The 17,401-nt window shown below is 44.6% G+C and overlaps 1 protein-coding gene and 1 long non-coding RNA gene across 8 annotated transcripts in view; one reads left to right on the forward strand and one right to left on the reverse strand.

Moving 5' to 3' along the window:
- Nucleotides 1-173: 173 nt before the first annotated feature.
- Nucleotides 174-11,368, reverse strand: LOC103730066. Its single transcript, XR_607088.3, has 3 exons — nt 11,269-11,368; nt 10,812-11,005; nt 174-313 (listed from the first exon to the last, which is right to left on the reverse strand). It is a non-coding gene; the product is annotated as an uncharacterized LOC103730066 (long non-coding RNA).
- Nucleotides 11,369-11,439: 71 nt separating this feature from the next.
- Pi4kb (phosphatidylinositol 4-kinase beta) overlaps nt 11,440-17,401 on the forward strand; it is a 35,352-nt gene continuing 29,390 nt past the window's right edge. For 2 of the 7 annotated variants that reach the window (XM_029561172.1, XM_008828234.3), the window contains exon 1: nt 11,440-11,806. The gene's annotated coding sequence lies outside the window, so the exon portion shown is untranslated. Of the gene's footprint in view, nt 11,807-13,769; nt 13,905-17,401 lie in introns of those variants that run through there. The other 5 variants (XM_008828235.3, XM_008828236.3, XM_008828237.3 and 2 more) reach the window with 5 other exon arrangements.

Raw genomic sequence — 17,401 nt, forward strand, 5'->3', positions numbered from 1 at the left:
TCCCACCTAGATCCCTGTGCTTTCCTAGGGAGGTAGGGATAGGGTAAGTATGAATGTGTAAGTTAGGGATGGTGTGGCTTCAAATCATAGAAAACCTAACACAAACTCAGTTAAAGATAAAAAGGATTTATTGGTTCATGAAAGTAGAAAGTCAAGAGGTGGTGCTGGCTCCAGGTGAGGCTTGATCTAGTTGCTTGGTTTGTTTCTCAGTGCTTCATCCTTAGTTTGGACCACTTCATAACTGCCAGCACTCCTAGGATTGTCTTTGACCATTATATGCAACCAGAAAGAGGGTGTCATTATGCCAGGAATCCTAGCAAAAGCCCAAAGATTGACCATGATTAGACCAGCCAGGTCTCAGGTCCACCCTTGACCAACCAGTGTGATCAGGAAGATGGTATGCTAATGTATTATTCTATATCATGGACCACACACCTTTGGAAAAGGTAGAATTGGCCTTTTCACAATCACAGATTACTCAGATGGGGACATGGGGTGGATGGTGGGAAAGTCACTAGGAGGTAGCTAACAACTACCAAGTGTATGTGTTTAGTGTGCAAGGCTGAGAGGAGCTAGGCTGCTGCCTTTTTTCCTGTCTTGCATCTCCCTTAAGGCAGCTGTAACTTATCTCTCCTTCTAGTCTGGGAAGGACAGAAGGAAGTCATTCTCTTGCAGGGAGTGGCTCTTCATTCTCACATAACTTTTTTTCCACCTACAACTTCCTTTTCCAGTGTGAATTTTCCTGTCTCCCTAGGCCTGCTTCCCTATCCCCCAATCCAGTGGCACTTTCACCAAGTAGAGTGGAAGATTACTTCCTAGTCATTTCATTAAATTCATTCTGTATCCACAAGGTGTCAGTCTCTTGTCATACATGTGTCAGGACCAAGCCACAACTGTGGGATTTGGGCTACATATATGGAAGGAGGTAGTTCTGTGTGTCAGGGAACACCAGTGGGAAGAATCCAGACATTCCAGCTGTATCCTTGGGAACAGCAGGAAACCAGTCCATATTTATTGAGGACCCCTGTGTTCTCTACACAGGATAGCTTCTTGTCAGGGAGTCTTGGTTTTCCTAAGAAATACAGATTTTTCTTTCAGGGAGATGTTACCCATTTGTTCATTTTTTTCCACCAGGGCAGGTTTTTAAATTATAATACGTAATATTTGATATCCATAAAGAAATATGTAATATAAATTATGAAGTATAAGTACTTATGACCCATCATTCAATTTACAGGTTAAAATATTAGAAATACCATTGAGTTTATATTCCTCCCTGTCCAGCCTCTTCAGAGGTAACCACTGTCCTTAATTTTGTGCTTATGAATCACTTGTTCTATATATATTGACCATGTATATATATATTCTTTGAAAATGTACTATTTAGTTTTGCTTGTGTTTAGCTTTACAGAAATGTTGTGCTCTATTAGTCCCTTGAAGTTTGCTTTTTTGCACTTATAACTGTTTCTAAGATTCACCCATGTTATAATGGCTGTGACTCACTTTCATCTGTATGATGATATTCCATTAAGTGCATAAACCACAACTTAGTTTACCTATCATTGATAACTTTTGGGCTGTTTCCAAGTTTTTGTTATACACAGTGCTGCTATGAACATTTTGTATATGAGTGCCTTTGTTTTTAGTAAGATTTCTCAAGAGGTTTCTAAGATGGTCCTTTTGGTCTGTTGACCCTCTGAGTTGGGGGCTGTTGCCTCTTGTCTTACTCTATGGAAGAGTTTACATCATATTAAAATGAACTGTTCCTTGAATGTCTGATAAAACTCACCTATAAAGCCATCTGAGCCTTGTTTTTGTGAGCATAATTTGAACCAATGGTTAAATTATTTAATAACTATAGACTACTTGGACTCCAGATGAGTTTAGGCCGTGTTTTGTGCTTTTCTTGTCTTTTGTTTTTTTTTGAGACCAGGTTTCACTATATAGCCCTGGCTGGCCTGGAACTCCCTATGTAGATCAGCCTGGCCTCAAATTTACAGAGATCTGTCTGCCTCTGCCTCCAAGCACTGGGATTATAGGTATATGCCGCTATGCCAGCTCATATGCTTTATTTTTTAATACTTATTTTTATTTTGTATATATGAGTGTATTGCCTGCATGTATATTAAGTGCACCCATAAAATGCTGGTAGAGGTCAGAAGGTGTTGGATCTCCTGGCACTGGAGTTTAAAGACAGTTGCTAGCTGCCATGTGGGTGCTGGGAATTGAACCCGGGTCCTCTGCAAGTGCTCTTAACCACTGAGCCATCTCTCCAGCCCAATTTTATTTTTATTTTATGTGTATGAGTGTTTTGTCTGCATGTATATACATGCACCATGTTCATGCAGTGCCCACGGAGGTCAGAAGTGGGTGTTGAATATCCTGGAACTGGAGTTAAGGACAGTTGTTAGCTTCCATGTGGGTGCTAGGAACCAAATCCCTGGTTCTCTGCAAGAGTAGCCAGTGCCCTTATCTGCTGAGCCATCTCTCCAGACAGGAAGTTCATGTATGCATTTTCCTTTTGGGTCTGTGCTCTGGGTTGTCATGTCCTCATTTCTGCTGTGTGCTTGTGTCTTCCCTTTTTTTCCCCTTCATCAACTATGCCAGAAATTTTACTTGAAAATCTTCAAATTCTACTTTGGGCTTTCACAGATTCTCTCATTTGTTCTGTTTCATTAATTATGGTTTTTTCTCTATCTGTAGTGCCTCCTGCTTTTGTAAGGTTTAATTTTATGTTCCTTTGTAGTAGCCTTTTTCTTTTACAATATCTTTGTCTCTGTCTCTTTTCCTTCCCTCCCTCCCTGTCTCTTTCAACAAGGTCTTTTGTAGCCCAGGCTGGCCTTGAAATTACTATGTAACTATGATGACCCTGAACTCCTGCTCCACCCGCTTCTATCTTCCAAGTTCTGTGATTACAGATGTGAGCCACCATGCCTCACTTATGGAGCACTAGGGATGGAACCCAGAGCCACATGTGTGCTAAGCAAATGCTACCAACTGAGCTTTTTTATCTGAATTTGGACAGTTAGCTGATTAATTTTCAGGCCATCCTTTTCCCTTGTTTTCTGTTGTTTTTATTGAGAACTCAAGACATTCTTTCTTCATCAGCTCTCTGAGTGCTAAGATTACAATGCTGAGATGCCTGGCTTCAGGCATTCTTCTGTGTTATGCTCCCTGACCCCACCCCCCAGGGCTGAGGATCACATGCTAGGTAAGCACTTGACCACTGAGGTACATCCTCAGCCTTTGCCTTTGAGTTTGTTTTATCTTGAGACAGGGTCTGGGTATCTTAGGCTGGCCTAGGAAGTCACTGTGTAGCACCTAACTTGTGATCCTCCTGCTTTAGCCTCCAGAGTGACGGGATTATAGGTATGTATCACCATAACCCAGCTATTTTTAAAACTTGTACTTCTCCACAACCTGTGGGGTTTTCTGTGCCATACAGTATTTTCATTATTATTTAGTTATAAAAACATTGAAATTACCTTTGTGACTTTTTTTTTTTTTTTTGTTTTTTGGAGACAGGGTTTCCCTGTAGCCCCAGCTAACCTGGAATTCATTATGTAGACCAGGCTGACCTTGAACTCACAGAGATCCACCTGCCTCTACCTCCCCAGTGCTGGGATTAAAGGCATGCGCCACCACACCCGGCTTTTTTTTGGTCTTTTTGAGTTAAGGTCTCCTTGTAGCCCCAGATGTCCTGAAACTCACTATGTAGACCAGGCTGGCTTCGAACTCAGAGATCCACCTGCCTCTGCCTCCCAAGTGCTGGGATTAAAGGCATGCACCACCACACCAGGCTTTTTTTTTTTTTTTTTTTTTTTTTTTTAATTATGAGGGGAGGCATGCCATGGCCTGCATGTGGAGGTCAGAGGACAACTTTGTGGAGTCAGCTCTCCCCTTCCACCTTTATGTGGGTTCCAGGAATTAAACTCAGGTCACCAGGCTTTCAGAAAAGTGCCTCTACTTTCTGAATCATCTCTCTGGCCTCTTCTCTGAGGATCTACAGGCAGTTAATGGTTGTTGGGAGAGGAAGAGACATTTTCTTCAGTGGTATAGCATGGTAAGGTGCCCATCATATAAATTACCTCTCACCCATGCTTCTGTAAACAACACTAATGAAACGCATTAGGAGAGAGAGATGCTGGTGGTCATGTGTAGGTGCACATCTGTGTGCTGGTGCATGTGCACATGTATGTAGAGGGGCTAAGATTCACATCCGGTGTGTCTTTCTGATTGCTTACATATTAAGGGTCTTGTTGAACCAAGAGCTGGCTGTTTCAGCTAGTCTGGCTAGCCAGTTTGCTCTGGGAATTCCCTGGCTCCATCTCCCACGTGCTGGGATCACAGGTGGGCCTTCACCTCTATCCAGTGTTTAAGCTGGGTTCTGGAGATCTCAACTTCAGTCCTCACACCAGCATGACAAGTATTTTACTCACTGAGCCATCTCCCCAGCCCTCTTTGTGACTTTTGACTCTTGATTTTTAAAAATTTCTTACTCTCCTCTCTTCTCTCTCTTCTGGTGGAAGGCTCGAACCTAGGACTTTGCATATGCTAGGCAAATGCTCTACCCCTGAGCTACCACCCTAGCCCAGTATGTTGTTTTTTGTTTTTTTTTTAATGTTTTATAAATTTCCAAATGTCTAGAGATTTATCTTTTTGATATTTTCAACTTTATCATTCATGTTCAAACACTGTCTCTGAAGCAGGGTATGGTGGCTCATGTACTTGGGAGGCTGAGGCAGGATTACCACAAGTTTGAGGCTAGCCTGGGCTGTATAGTAAGTTCCAGGCTAGCTTGGGCTACAGTGTGAGACCACCTCAAGAAACAAACCAAACAAAACCAGGTGTGATGGTGCACACCTGTGAGGTAGACAGGAGGATCAGAAATTGAAGGCCAGCTTCAGCTACATAAGGAATTTAAAAGCCAAGCCTGAGCTACGTGAGACCCTGTCTCAAAACAAAACAAGCTGGGCTTGGTGGCACACACCTTTTGATCCCCAGTGCTTTGGAGGCAGAAGCAGGTGGATCTCTGAGTTCAAGACCAGCCTGAACCACATAGTGAGTTCCAGGTCAGCTGGGGCTACATGGAGACCCTGTCTCAAAAAGAAAAAAAATAATAATTGTAGTAAAGGTGGCTGGAAGTGATTAAAAGCACATACTACTCTTGCAGAGAACCCAAGTTTAGTTCCTAGCATCTATGTCAAGGAGCTCACAACCACTCCAGCTCTGGCCTCTGTAGGCACCTGCACTAATGTGCAGATACACAGAGGCACATAATTAAAAATAGTAAAAACAGCCGGGCGTGGTGGCACATGCCTTTAATCCCAACACTTGGGAGGCAGAGCCAGGCGGATCTCTGTGAGTTCAAGGCCAGCCTGGTCTACATACCTAGTTCCAGGACAGCTGGGGCTACAGGGAGACCCTGTCTCAAAAAGACCAAAAAATAAAATAGCTGGGTGTGGTGGCACATGCCTTTAGTCCCAGCACACTAGAGAGGAAGAGGCAAGTGGATCTCTGTGAGTTCAAGGCTAGCCTAGTCTATATAGTGAATTCTACGCTGACCAGAGCTACTTGGGGAGATCCTGTCTCAAAACAAAATATCTAAAAGATAGAATAATCTGAGGACCCACTCATATACATGCAAGCAGTATACTTATACACATAAAATAGAAATAAGATTTAAAAAAAAAAACACCAAACAAGAACTGGGTGTGGTAGCACATGCCTTTAATCTACACAATGAGTTCCAGGCCACCTGGGGCTAGAGAGAGACTGTCTCAAAAAAGAGAAAAAAATAATAATGCACAACACCCCAATAAACTTACACACACACACACAAAAAAAAAATCTTTAAAGAATATTTTTATTTTGCCAGGCATGGTGGCACACGCCTTTAATCCCAGCACTCGGGAGGCAGAGGCAGGCAGATCTCTGTGAGTTCGAGGCCAGCCTGGTCTACATAGTGAGTTCCAGGACAGCCGGGGCTACAGGGAGACCCTGACTCAAAAAGACCAATATATATATTTTATGTGTATGAGTGTTTTGCCTACACATATACCATGTGGGTGCAGTGCCTGCTGTTGTCAGAAGAGTGTTGGATGCCCTGGAACTGGATGTTATTAGCCACCATGTGGGTTCTGGGAACTGAACCCTAGTTCTCTGCAAGCAGCTAATGCTCTTAACCTCTGAGCCATCTCTCTAGCCCCACAAAATGTCTCTGAAAGTATTTTTTGAAACTTACTGGGATTCCTTTATGTCCTGTGACTTATTTGGATATCCAAATCTGTCGTGATGATCTCTATCTCCTGCCCACAGTAGCTACACAGCTCGTATATTTTGTAGTTTGGGGTTTTTTGTAGGAATCCCAAAAGCCTAAACTGGAGGTACTTCTTCCAGAGAGGATCTACATTTGCTTCTGCCAGGAGCCAGGGTATGCTTCCAACCTGGAAGTGTTAACCCCTTCCCAGGTTTGGTGGGCTCAAGTGTAGCTTGGTGGGAGAGTGCTTGCCCAGTACATGGCCCAGGGTTCAAGGTGGGAGAAGGCCAAGTTTAATCAAGAAGCCCCAGGTTTTTAACCCTCTCATTAACTAGACCTATGTTTCAGCTGTTCACAGTGCTGATTTGGCATTTGTTCCTGGGAACCCTCCTTCTGCTTAATGCTCTATCTTTTTTTCTCCTTTACTGTTTTCCCTTACTTTCTAATGAATTCAGCAGTGTGCTAACAATTGCGTAATAGCTGTAACTTATCCAAACTCTAGTTGTATTTTAGTGAGAGAGCTCTTTTATCTATACTGCCAGAAGTAGGAATCCATTAATGTGGTTTTGATATTTTTCCTTGTTATATAAGTGCTAAGGCATTTTTAGAGCTGGTTTACTTTGACTCGGTCCTCAAACATTCTAGTTGGGAAGACAGACAAGCAAATCTTGTTCACAGCACAGTGCCAGTTATATGAGTTGTAAGAACAGAGAGCCATGGGAGCCCAGGGGAACAGCATAGATCAGCAGGGGATCTGAGGCAACACCTAGTAGAGGTAAGTATAAGGAGTCTTATAAAGCAAGCACCAAACAAGTATTCAATTAAAAAAAAATCACAGTGCTGACTGGGTGTCGTGGTGCTTGCCTTTAATCCCAGCAGAGGGAGAGGCAGACAGAGCTCTGTGAATTGACGTCAGCCTGGTCTACACAGTGAGTTCCAGGTCAGCTGGGGCTACAGAGAGACCCTGCCTAAAAAAAGACCAAAAAAAAAAAAAATCACGATGCTCTAAGAACTGTAAATGAAGAACTTCAGGCAGGGCTGAGCAGTCTGGGATGGTATCATGGAAAGGGCAGGCAAAGTTGAGCTGAGCCTTTAAGGTATAGAGGTAAGAACCAGGAGAGCATTCCAGAAGAAGCAAGGTTGTAAGCATGTGGCATGGCAGTACAACCTAGCAAAGCCAAGAGAGATGTATGGAACTCAGGTTGTCAAACTTGACATCAAGTGCCCTTACCCACGGAGCCATCTCATGGGCCCAATTTGCATAGGTTTTCAAGTAGCTTTGTTCATTCTATTTTTAAAATGTAACTGGAGGGCTGTAGAGATGGCTTAGTAAAGTGCCTACTACACAAGCATGAGTGAGTTTAGATCCCCAGTACCTATGTAAATAAGCCAGGCAAGGTAGCACATCTCTTAACTACACACCCCGGGGAATGTAGAGTGGAGATGGGGGAACCCCTTAAGATCACTGACCAGCCTAGCTGAAAAGATGAGCTTCAGGTTCAGTGAGAGTTCCCTTTACAAGAAATAAGGTGGAGGGGCTGGAGAGATGACTCAGAGGTTAAGAACACTTGCTGCTCTTCAAGAGAACCCAAGTTCAGATCCCAGCATCCATGTCAAGAGGCCCACAGCTACCTAATCAGCTCTGTGAGCGCCTGCGTACACATACACACACACACACACACACACACACACACACACACACATCTTTAGATACCAGGAGTGGTGGCTCAGCACTCAGGAGGCAGAGGCAGAGGCAGAGGCAGGCAGATCTCTGCACGATTGTGTTCAGCCTGGTCTCAGTGAGTGCCAGGCCAGCTGGGGCTATGGGGGGAGCCTGTCTCAATAACACACATGGTTGTAATTTCAGCACTCATAAGGTAGAAGCAGGAGTTCAAGACAAGTATCAGCTACATGAGACCCTGTTTCAAAACACAAAGAAGGAGCAGGGATCGGGGGATTAGAGCAAAGTACAATTGTACATATATGTAAATAAGTGTATGTGCACACATATGCCCACACAAGTAAAAATGTCATAATGAAACACATTTCTCACACTAAAAATTGAAGAAATGTATTGCCAAAAAAAAAAAACTTCCTCCCAAAAGTATTGGCTCAGGCTTTTAATCCCAGCACTTGAAAGGCTAAGGCCAGAGGAAAGCTACAAGTTCAAGGCCATCTAGGCTACATAGTGAGTACAAGACTAACCTGGGCTTATTTTAGAAAACAAACAAAAAAATTCTATAAAAAGGGGCTGTCAGGGCTGGAGAGATGGCTCAGTGGTTAAGAACACTGTTCTTGCAGAAGACCTGGGTTCGAATCCCAGCACCCACATGGCAGCTGACAACTGTCTGTAACTCCAGTTTCAGAGGATCTGACAGCCTCTTCTGTCCTCCCTGGGCACTGCACAACATGGATGCACTCACCTACAATGCAGGCAATACACGCATACACATAAAAGATTTTTTTTAAAGGGGGGGGGGCTGACAGCTGGGCGTGGTGGCATACACCTGTAGTCCCAGCACTAGGGAGGCAGAGGCATGCGGATCTCTGTGAGCTCAAGGCCAGCCTGGTCTACATAGTGAGTTCCAGGCCAGCTGGGGCTACAGGGAGACCTTGTTTCCAAAAGACCAAAAAAAGGGGGAGGGGGGCTGTCATGAAACCAGAGAGATGGCTCAGCAGTTAAGAGTACCGGCTGTTCTTACAGAGGTCCTGGGTTCAATTCCCAGCACCCATATGGCAGTTCCAGGAGATCCAACACCCTCTTCTGATCTCTGAGGGCACTGCATGACACAGGTGCACTTACATATATGCAGGCAATACACTCATGCACATAAAAATAATACTTTTTTTTTGCCTTTTTGAGACAGGGTCTCCCTGTAGCCCCAGCTGACCTGGAACTCACTATGAAAACCAGGCTGGCCTTGAACTCACAGAAATTCGCCTGCCTCTGCCTCCTGAGTACTGGGATTAAAGGCATGTGTCACCATGCCTGGGTTTGTCATATCTCTGGGGGAGTTTTTTGTTTTCATTTTTGAGACTGGGTTTCACTATGTAGCCCTGGCTGGCCTGGAACTTGCTCTGTAGACCGGGCTGGCCTCAAATTCATTGAGATCCACCTGCCCCTATCCCTAGTGCTGGGATTAAAGGTCTGTGCCACCATGCCCGGCCTGCCAGACCTCTAATTTTTATAGTATTTCAAAGACTAGTGTTGTGGCCCCTTGTACTCTATCCCTTGAAGGAATGTGTAACATTTTAAACTCTAGGCCACAACAGGGTCACCACCTTTTGATATTTGTGGGAAAACTGATTGGAAACTGGCCAAGAACTGCGGGGTCCTGACAGGTGAACTGGTGATTACCCATCCCAGACCCATTGTAACAGATTTAAAGTATCTGGTGCTCTTGTCCTCTTTCTCTGTTTATTTTTCATTACAGTACTCTTGCTTTAACCTAGTTTATCTGTTTGCCCCATCCTGATTTGAGCAAATTTCCATTTCTATTCTATAACATACAATTTTTTGGCCCTCAGAATGCTCTCTTTTTCTTCCCCAGACCTGGTCTCACTGTGTAGCCCTAGCTGGCCTGGAACTCACTATGTAGTCCAAGCTTGGCCTCAAACTCAAAGAAATCTGCCTGCCTCTAGCTCCTGAATGCTGGGACTAAAGGTGTGCACTACCACACCTGGCCTTCTTTTTTTTATTCTGCTGGATACTATCTAATATCTCTTCTAAATTCTGCCTTACAGTGTTTACAAGAAGCCATCTGTTCATTTGTTTATTCACCATATACTGCACAGCCAGGTCTTCTGTGTAAACTTAACAAAGTTCTGTCCTGTCTCCAGCAAGTAAGAACTCCATTAGTTCTACTTTTGTTTTATGCAGGCATTTTAAGCTGTTTATCTGCCTCCCAATTAAATATGGAAACAAGGACACTCCTTTCATCACTTGTATTAATGTTCCAATAACAGACATACTATAAGAGTAACCTATACTCTCTGGATCCTCCCCAAACCTCTCAAACCTTGTACAGTGTTAATATTACATCAACTTTGTAGATAGAGAAACTGAGGTTTAGCCTGGCTTGGGTGGCCTGTGGATATATTTCAAGTTATGCAAGAGGCTGAGGCAGGGGAATGGCCTGGGCCCAGGACCAGCCGGGGAAAATAAACTCTAGCTCTAAAAAGGAAAAAAAAAAAAGGAATAGAAAGGGAAAATGGAAAGGGGATGGGGGGAGGAAGGAAAAGAGGAAACTGGGATCCTAAGGGTTACATTCATTATCCCAAATCAGCCTGTAAGTGCAAGGAAGATGGCATCTTCTATGCAGAATACCTATTCCTGCTAGAGGGGTTAGATACAAAGTTAAGTCCTAGGAAAAGCATTGGGGCAGAAGTTCTGAGGGAGAAGAGGGCTCTCTGCTAACCAACAAATAATCCCAAACCAACACCAGAGGCCCTGTCTACAGGACCCCCTTTTGTCTATTAGTCTAGTTTTATGCAATTTGGTTTTGTTTGGAAGAAGGAATTATGTCCTCTGAGCCTTTGTCGTTTCACTCACCTTTCCCAACCTGGCTTTGTCCAACTTTGTTTGAGGCCTAGACTACAGGATGGATGCTGGAGGCCAAAAGCTGCTCAAGCCAGGCAGGGACGTCGGGGCAGAACCGTGTCTTTAAGTAGTGCAGCTAACGGTGAAAGATTGAGGCGGTTGGGCTGAACCATTCCTGAAGGGGAATAATCGTGGCATCATCCTTCCTTAAAGATGAGTAGAAAAAGGATAGTGAGGGTGGTTGTCCTCTCTCGCCCCTTCTCTTTCTCATCTGCTTTCTGGTCCTCCAGCAGTGGTCCTATAGGCTGACTAAGGAAATTGGGGAAGACTAGGAGAAGGAGGAAAAACCACTGATGGCAGTTACAGTAATTCCGTGGCTAACTCAAAGGGATGATTTACATATAATTTGCATGTTCCTGTACTTTTGGAACTACGCAGTAGATCAGTACACCCACACCCCGCCACTTACCGGGTCTTTGTACTTCCCTCTCGGTTCCCTTAGTACCGCAAAATCTGCCTCAGGTCCGCCCTCAAACTTTGGGCCCTTTTTCCACCCATAAGCTCCTCCCTCCTGCTCCTGCCTCCGCCCTCCCTAGCGTCCAAACAGCTCTTCCCGCCCCCTTCTCGATTCTGAACAGGCACAATTCGGGCAGCTCTCCCGACTCCTTAGATTACTATGGACTCGGCGGTGTCCTGACCCGCGGGGAACAGGGAAGCAGACCTCGGGAGGGAGGAGTGGGCTCGGCAGACTCCTACGTCTAAGCCTGCTGGAGAGTCTCTGTCACTTGGGGTCCTGGGCTGGGGTCCGGTCCAGCCCAAGGCGGCAGGAAGGCCCTTCAGGCGGCGCTGCGGGCAGCCCCACAGCCGGGGCCTAGTGCAGCCGCCTCGGCCGCTGTCAGGGAAGCGTTCGCGGCCAATGGAATCCGGTAACGGCCGCTGCTGCTGAGGCGGCGGTGTCGGCAGTCCGACCCCGACCGCCTGCACCCCTCCGCGAGGGTCCCCCGGAGGTAAGCGCCTCCTGCCCCACGAGTCACCTTTGCTGTGGAGAGCCTCTGTCCCACCCTGCCCCGCACAGCCTCCCCGACCCGGGTTCAACTACAAAACTGCCCCCCAGGTGGCAGCTGCATCCTGGGGTTCACCTCCACCCTTTCCTCTCGCGCCTGGGGTCTTCCTCTGCTTTTTTGGCTTCCTCTTCTGTTTAGCTCCTCCCTCTGCCCCGTGGATACCACACACACACACACACACACACACACCAACACACACTATCCCTGTTGCCTCTGTCCCTAAGTCGTGAACCCTTTCCACATTGGACCCCTTCCGTAATGTCCATCCTCGTTTGCCCTTCCTAGACGTTTGTGCTCCTGCCCCAGACCTTTCCCGTGGACTCCGCCTTCATCCCTTTTCCGATTTTGCCCCACTTCGAAGTCTGTGCAACCTCAGCACAGAGTCCATCTCCCAGAGTTAAAGATTGTATCCCTTTCCTCTGGCTGCTGCTTCCGATTCCATTACCTCACCGTAACCCACCCACCCAGCTCCTGGCTTCCAAGGATTACCTATTCCCCTCTTCTTAGGGGATCTCAGGCCGTTGTCATCATACCCATCTACTTTGACCTTAGTCCTCACCCTTCTCTGGGGTGCCTTATGGATCCCTGAAGCTGTCTTTGGCTTCCCTTTCTCCCTTCTCAATCCTCCAGTCCTTTGGAGATTGGTTCCTGTAGGAGAAGATCCGACAGTACCTCTTCCCATCCGGATCGTCCAATTTTTGACACTTGCCTTCAGTTTCTAGGATTTTGCTGCTGCTCTTTTGTCTCCCTCAGTTCTGTTTTTCCTGTGATCTTTAAGTATTCTCTGCCACACTCTTTATCTCCATAAATTACTTATTTCAGGATCAGCCAAACCTTGAACTAAGAAAATGTGTTGGGAGGAGGGGCACCTCAGCTGTCTCAGGCTTTTCTGGACAGATGGGTGTTTCTGAAGGATGGAGAGAGTTTTGAAGAAGTCCCCATCAATCAGATTACATTTTATTGGCTACTCAGGAACAGTCACTAGGAGATGAACAGGCCTTCATGGAAACTGAATGAGATTGTGAGAAATTTTATTTTGGATTATTTATTTTGGGACTTGTGTTAGATCACAAAACGGTGCCTTCTACTGCTGCCTAGATCAAAGAAGAATCACTTTACTGACTGAAGCTTAGAAGACTAGTGTTGGTTAATTTTATAAGCATTCAGGCCTGGGAAGAGGAGGGATGGTACCTGGGAAAAGGAATATGAGACAACATAAAGAGCTTGGATATTCAGAATCAGGACTCCTAGGTTTGGCATGTGACTTCTTCACTTGACCTCCAGAATAGTCTTTCTGGGAAAATGGCCCACTCCATAGGCACCAGTGCAATAATTGGCTAATAGCAGGATGTAGGTTGGGGGAAGAATTATACTTTGTTTATAAAACACTGGGTTCTCAAACAAAAGGTATTTATCGCTAGTGATTTTGTCATCTTGAGAATTTTCCTTCATTTCCACCTTTCATTTTGAAACAGAAGCTCCTGGCCTGCTGTTTTTGTCTATTCTGCTTTTTTCCTCCAGTGCATTAAGTTGCTGAGCATCTGTGCTTTTCTTTCCATACTTGATCTGTAACTCCCAAATTCTATGGCCAGAAAGCGTGTTTTTAGGATGAAACTGACTGGAAAAAAGAACTTGGAGCATGCTGGGACTTAGGAAACTAGTGCTGTTAACACGTCTTGTGGCCTGTGATAGTGAAGAAGATATATGGAGTCCATTCATCTTCTGACTCTGGGCCTGTCTGGAAGTAGTTATACTATCCTGTCCCACGTCTTCTTACCCTGTAGTTAGTCAGAGTACAGTCTGCTCATAATCCCCCTCCCTTCACTCCTTGAAAGCACCCTTAACCAGAAATCATACCTTTAGTTTCCTTCCTTCTCATCTGGGTCCATACTGCATGAACAGCATATAAAGAAACAAAGTGAGATTGTTTGATTTGGGGGAAGAAGTTTGGGAAGATCCTTTCAATGACTGTCATGGGACAAAAGAGGTCCTACTCTAATCACATTTGGAACTTGAATGAAGAGGACTAGTTCATTGAAAGGTGAGCTATACAGGTTGCTTTCTTTGCCGTCTGTTGATTTCATCAGGGGCTCCTAGAGCTGGCTTGGGCTGTCTAGCTGGAATCTGCTTAAACCAGCTGCATGGACTTGCACAGCATTCTCAGCCTAATTCAATATTGACTTAACTGCTTTGAGACCACTGCCTTTACTACACCGCCTGCTATGGTTGGGAATGCCCTCTTCCCTGATGATACCACCCTTTAGGAACTTGGGCAAGCATTTATCTAGTTTCTGTGGGGCTCCAGCCTGCTTGACTGTCAACCCAGAGTTTCTATAGGGAAAAATGGAAGATTCATTCTTCCCCTTTATCATTAAGGTCAAAGGGGAAAAGTGAGTTGAGTCCTCCTTAAAGAAAGATTGTGTTAGACCTTAAGACATGAGAAAGAACTTCTTAAAAAGAAGACAAGTGCCTAAAGAGCAGCCTGTTTTTTAAAATTATTAAAGGAGTGTGTGCATTTGGTAACAAATTCTTTGCACTGTAAAAATTTATAATGAAAACAACAGCCCCTTTCCCCTCATCTCTATTCCTACTCCCTCAAAGTTAACCTCTTGTTACTACTATAAGCCTCTTACCATATAGCTTCAGTTAAATGCTTATGCCTGTTTTTTTTTAACCCATTGTTGCAAAAGGTTTGACTATAGAGGATTTATATTTCTTGTTTATATAATTATGTCATTTATATTTCTTCAACTTGACACATAACTTTAGATAATATATTTGAGCCTTTTTTTTTTTTTAACTTGGGATTGGGGTTTTCTGGGTGTTGAAACCCAGTGCCTTGCTTGTGCTAAGCAAATGTTCTACCATTGCACTAGATCCTTTCTACTCTATACCCTTGGCCCTCTTTTCCATTAACTTTAAACATCTTTGTCTGCTACCCACCTCATACAATAAAGATATTGGCTCCTTTATCTTTTTCTGCCTCTTGTGATCCATCTCAAAGGAGTCTTAAAAGGAAGGAAAGTTGAGCTTGCCTGCCTGCTTGGAAGAAGAGCATTAGAGCACATCATCTGCTAAAAGTCATTCTGTGAAAATGTAGGAATGTAGGATTGGTGTGAAGCGTTGCATATTTTTCTCATCTGTAGAAAAAGATTTGAAGAGCAAAATGGTGATTGGATAAGGGGATTGCTTTGGGGCTTTTTACATCTTGTCCTGAGGGAGGCCAGCCCACTAAATGTTTTAATGGAAAAGTTTGCCTCGAATTTTTGAGGTGATAAGAAGCAGAGAGCCAGGTTAAGTGATAGCATCCCCTCTGTCTGCACACATAACTCCTCAGGCCCATAGAACACATCTTTGGCCACCTTCTCTTACCTCTTCAGCAGCTGCCCTACACTGCCATGATCTGGAACAACCTTGATACTCAGACTTGATTCCCTACTGTATTAGTTATTTTCCTCACTGCTGTGACAAAATACCTGGCAAAGACAACTTAAGGAAAGGTTTATTTTAGCTCTCTGTTTGAGGTTACAGTCCATCATGATGGGGAAGGCATGGTGGCAGAAGTGAGGCAGCTGGTTTCTTTGCATCTACAGTTGGGAAACATTGATAAGTGTTTGTAGTCAGTTCACTTTCTCCTTTTTATTCAGTCTGGGATCCCAGCCCATGGAATGCTGTCACCCATATTTCGGTTGGGTCTTCCTACCTCAGTTAACCTAATCTAGAAAATCCCTCACAGACATGCCCAGAGGTTTGTGTTTACGGTGACTCGAAGCCCATCAAGTTGACCTGAGATTAGTGATCATGCTTACTTTGCCCAGATCCATGGGGCACAATTGTCACCATTCCTCCTAGTACCCTCACCCCCTTTCCTAGTACCCAGGCTGCTAGACTGAGGCAAAGGAGGCTTCCTCTTTATCCTTCAGTCCATCTGGAAGGAGAGTTTAGGCTCCTAGTGTTAAGTGTAGAGCCTCAGTTGCTTAAATGCTCTGACTTATAAGAGGAAGAATAGTAAATACAAGATTTGGTATTTCTTCCTCCTCCTCCTCTTCCTCTTTTTCCTCTTCTTCTTCTTCCTTCTATCCTTTTACTTTCTTCAGAATGGTTATCCATCAAAGGTATCTTTTCTTTGCATTTGAAATTGATGTTGAAAACCGTATCTGAATTTGGGTCTTGGAGAACCCCTTATTTCTATTATCTGTGTGTGTGTGTTGGATGGGTGTATCCACACTGGAATGTTGGAAAAATGTTTATTTGTGTGTGTGTACATGCATGTGGAGGCCAGAGCACAGCTTCAAGTGGTGTTCCTTGGTGCTGTCCACCACCACTCTTTTTCTAATACAGGAGCGTAGTGGTTTACAGCTGGCCAAGTAGGCTAAACTGGCATCCAACAAGTTGGGGATCTGCCTGTCTCTGCTTCCCCAGCTCTGGAATTACAAGTGTGTACTTTCACGCCAGGCTTTTGTGTGTGTATGTATATATACATAAACATACATACATATATGCATACAGGCTCTAGAGATCAAATTCAAGTCCTTGTGCTTGTAAAGCAAGCACTTTGCTATCTGAGCCATCTCTCCCTTCTTCTATTATCTCACTGACAATATAAGCTAACCCTATGCCTTCTAACACTCCTCTCTATGGTTTGCATCCCTGAGTCCCCAAAACCAGGTGGTTTCTAGTGGCAGAACTGGTTACATTAAAAAGTTGGTTGGATTTATCTACCCTTTTTGTTGTTGTTTTCTGTTGTTGTTTTTTGTTTATTTTATGTGTATGAGTGTTATGCCTTTATGTATGTAAGTGCATCTGTGTCATGAAAAGCCCGTGGAGGCCAGAAGAGGACGTCAGATCCCCTGAACTGGAGTTACTGACGGTTGTTAGCTGTGGGTGCTGGGAACTGAACCCGGGTCCTCTGGAAGAACAGTGTTCTTGACCTCTGAGCTATCTCTCCAGCCCGTTTTTTTTTCATTTTTGACACAGGGGCTCATGCAGCCAAGGCTAGCCTCAATTCAGTATGTAGTTGAAGATGACTTGAATTCTTGATCCTCCTGCCTCTACTACCCTAAGTGCTGAGATCACAAGCATGTACCACCAGGCCCTGCTTTTGAAAAAATGTATTATTAGTGTGAGTATGTGTATGCAGGTGCATGCATGCCATAGCATGCATGTGGAAATTAGAGGACAACTTTCCAAGAGTGGATTCTCTCCTTCCACCTTTGGGGATCAAACTCGAGCCATCAGGCTTGTGTAGCAAGTGCTTGGAGCCACTGAGTTGTCTCACCTGCCCCATGCCCAGCTTTTTCTGTACCTCTTAATATCATCTGGCTTCCAGGGCAAGTAGGGGAGTCTGTTCACTGGAGAGGTCCTCTGACCTGTAATATAGGATTCCTTGCTGAGTTCTGGGAAATTTTTTTCTTTCGCCTATGGGATAAAATGGTGATGGTATCCTTGCCTACTTTCCTGCTGCCAGTAGTAGATTCAATTCTGATTAATTGGGGGCAGGAATCTGCTGATTTCCTGGTGAAGTCTGAGACACTGTAT

The sequence above is a fragment of the Nannospalax galili genome, unplaced genomic scaffold (assembly GCF_000622305.1).
Source record: "Nannospalax galili isolate Female #2095 unplaced genomic scaffold, S.galili_v1.0 scaffold752, whole genome shotgun sequence".
Taxonomy (NCBI): domain Eukaryota; kingdom Metazoa; phylum Chordata; class Mammalia; order Rodentia; family Spalacidae; genus Nannospalax; species Nannospalax galili.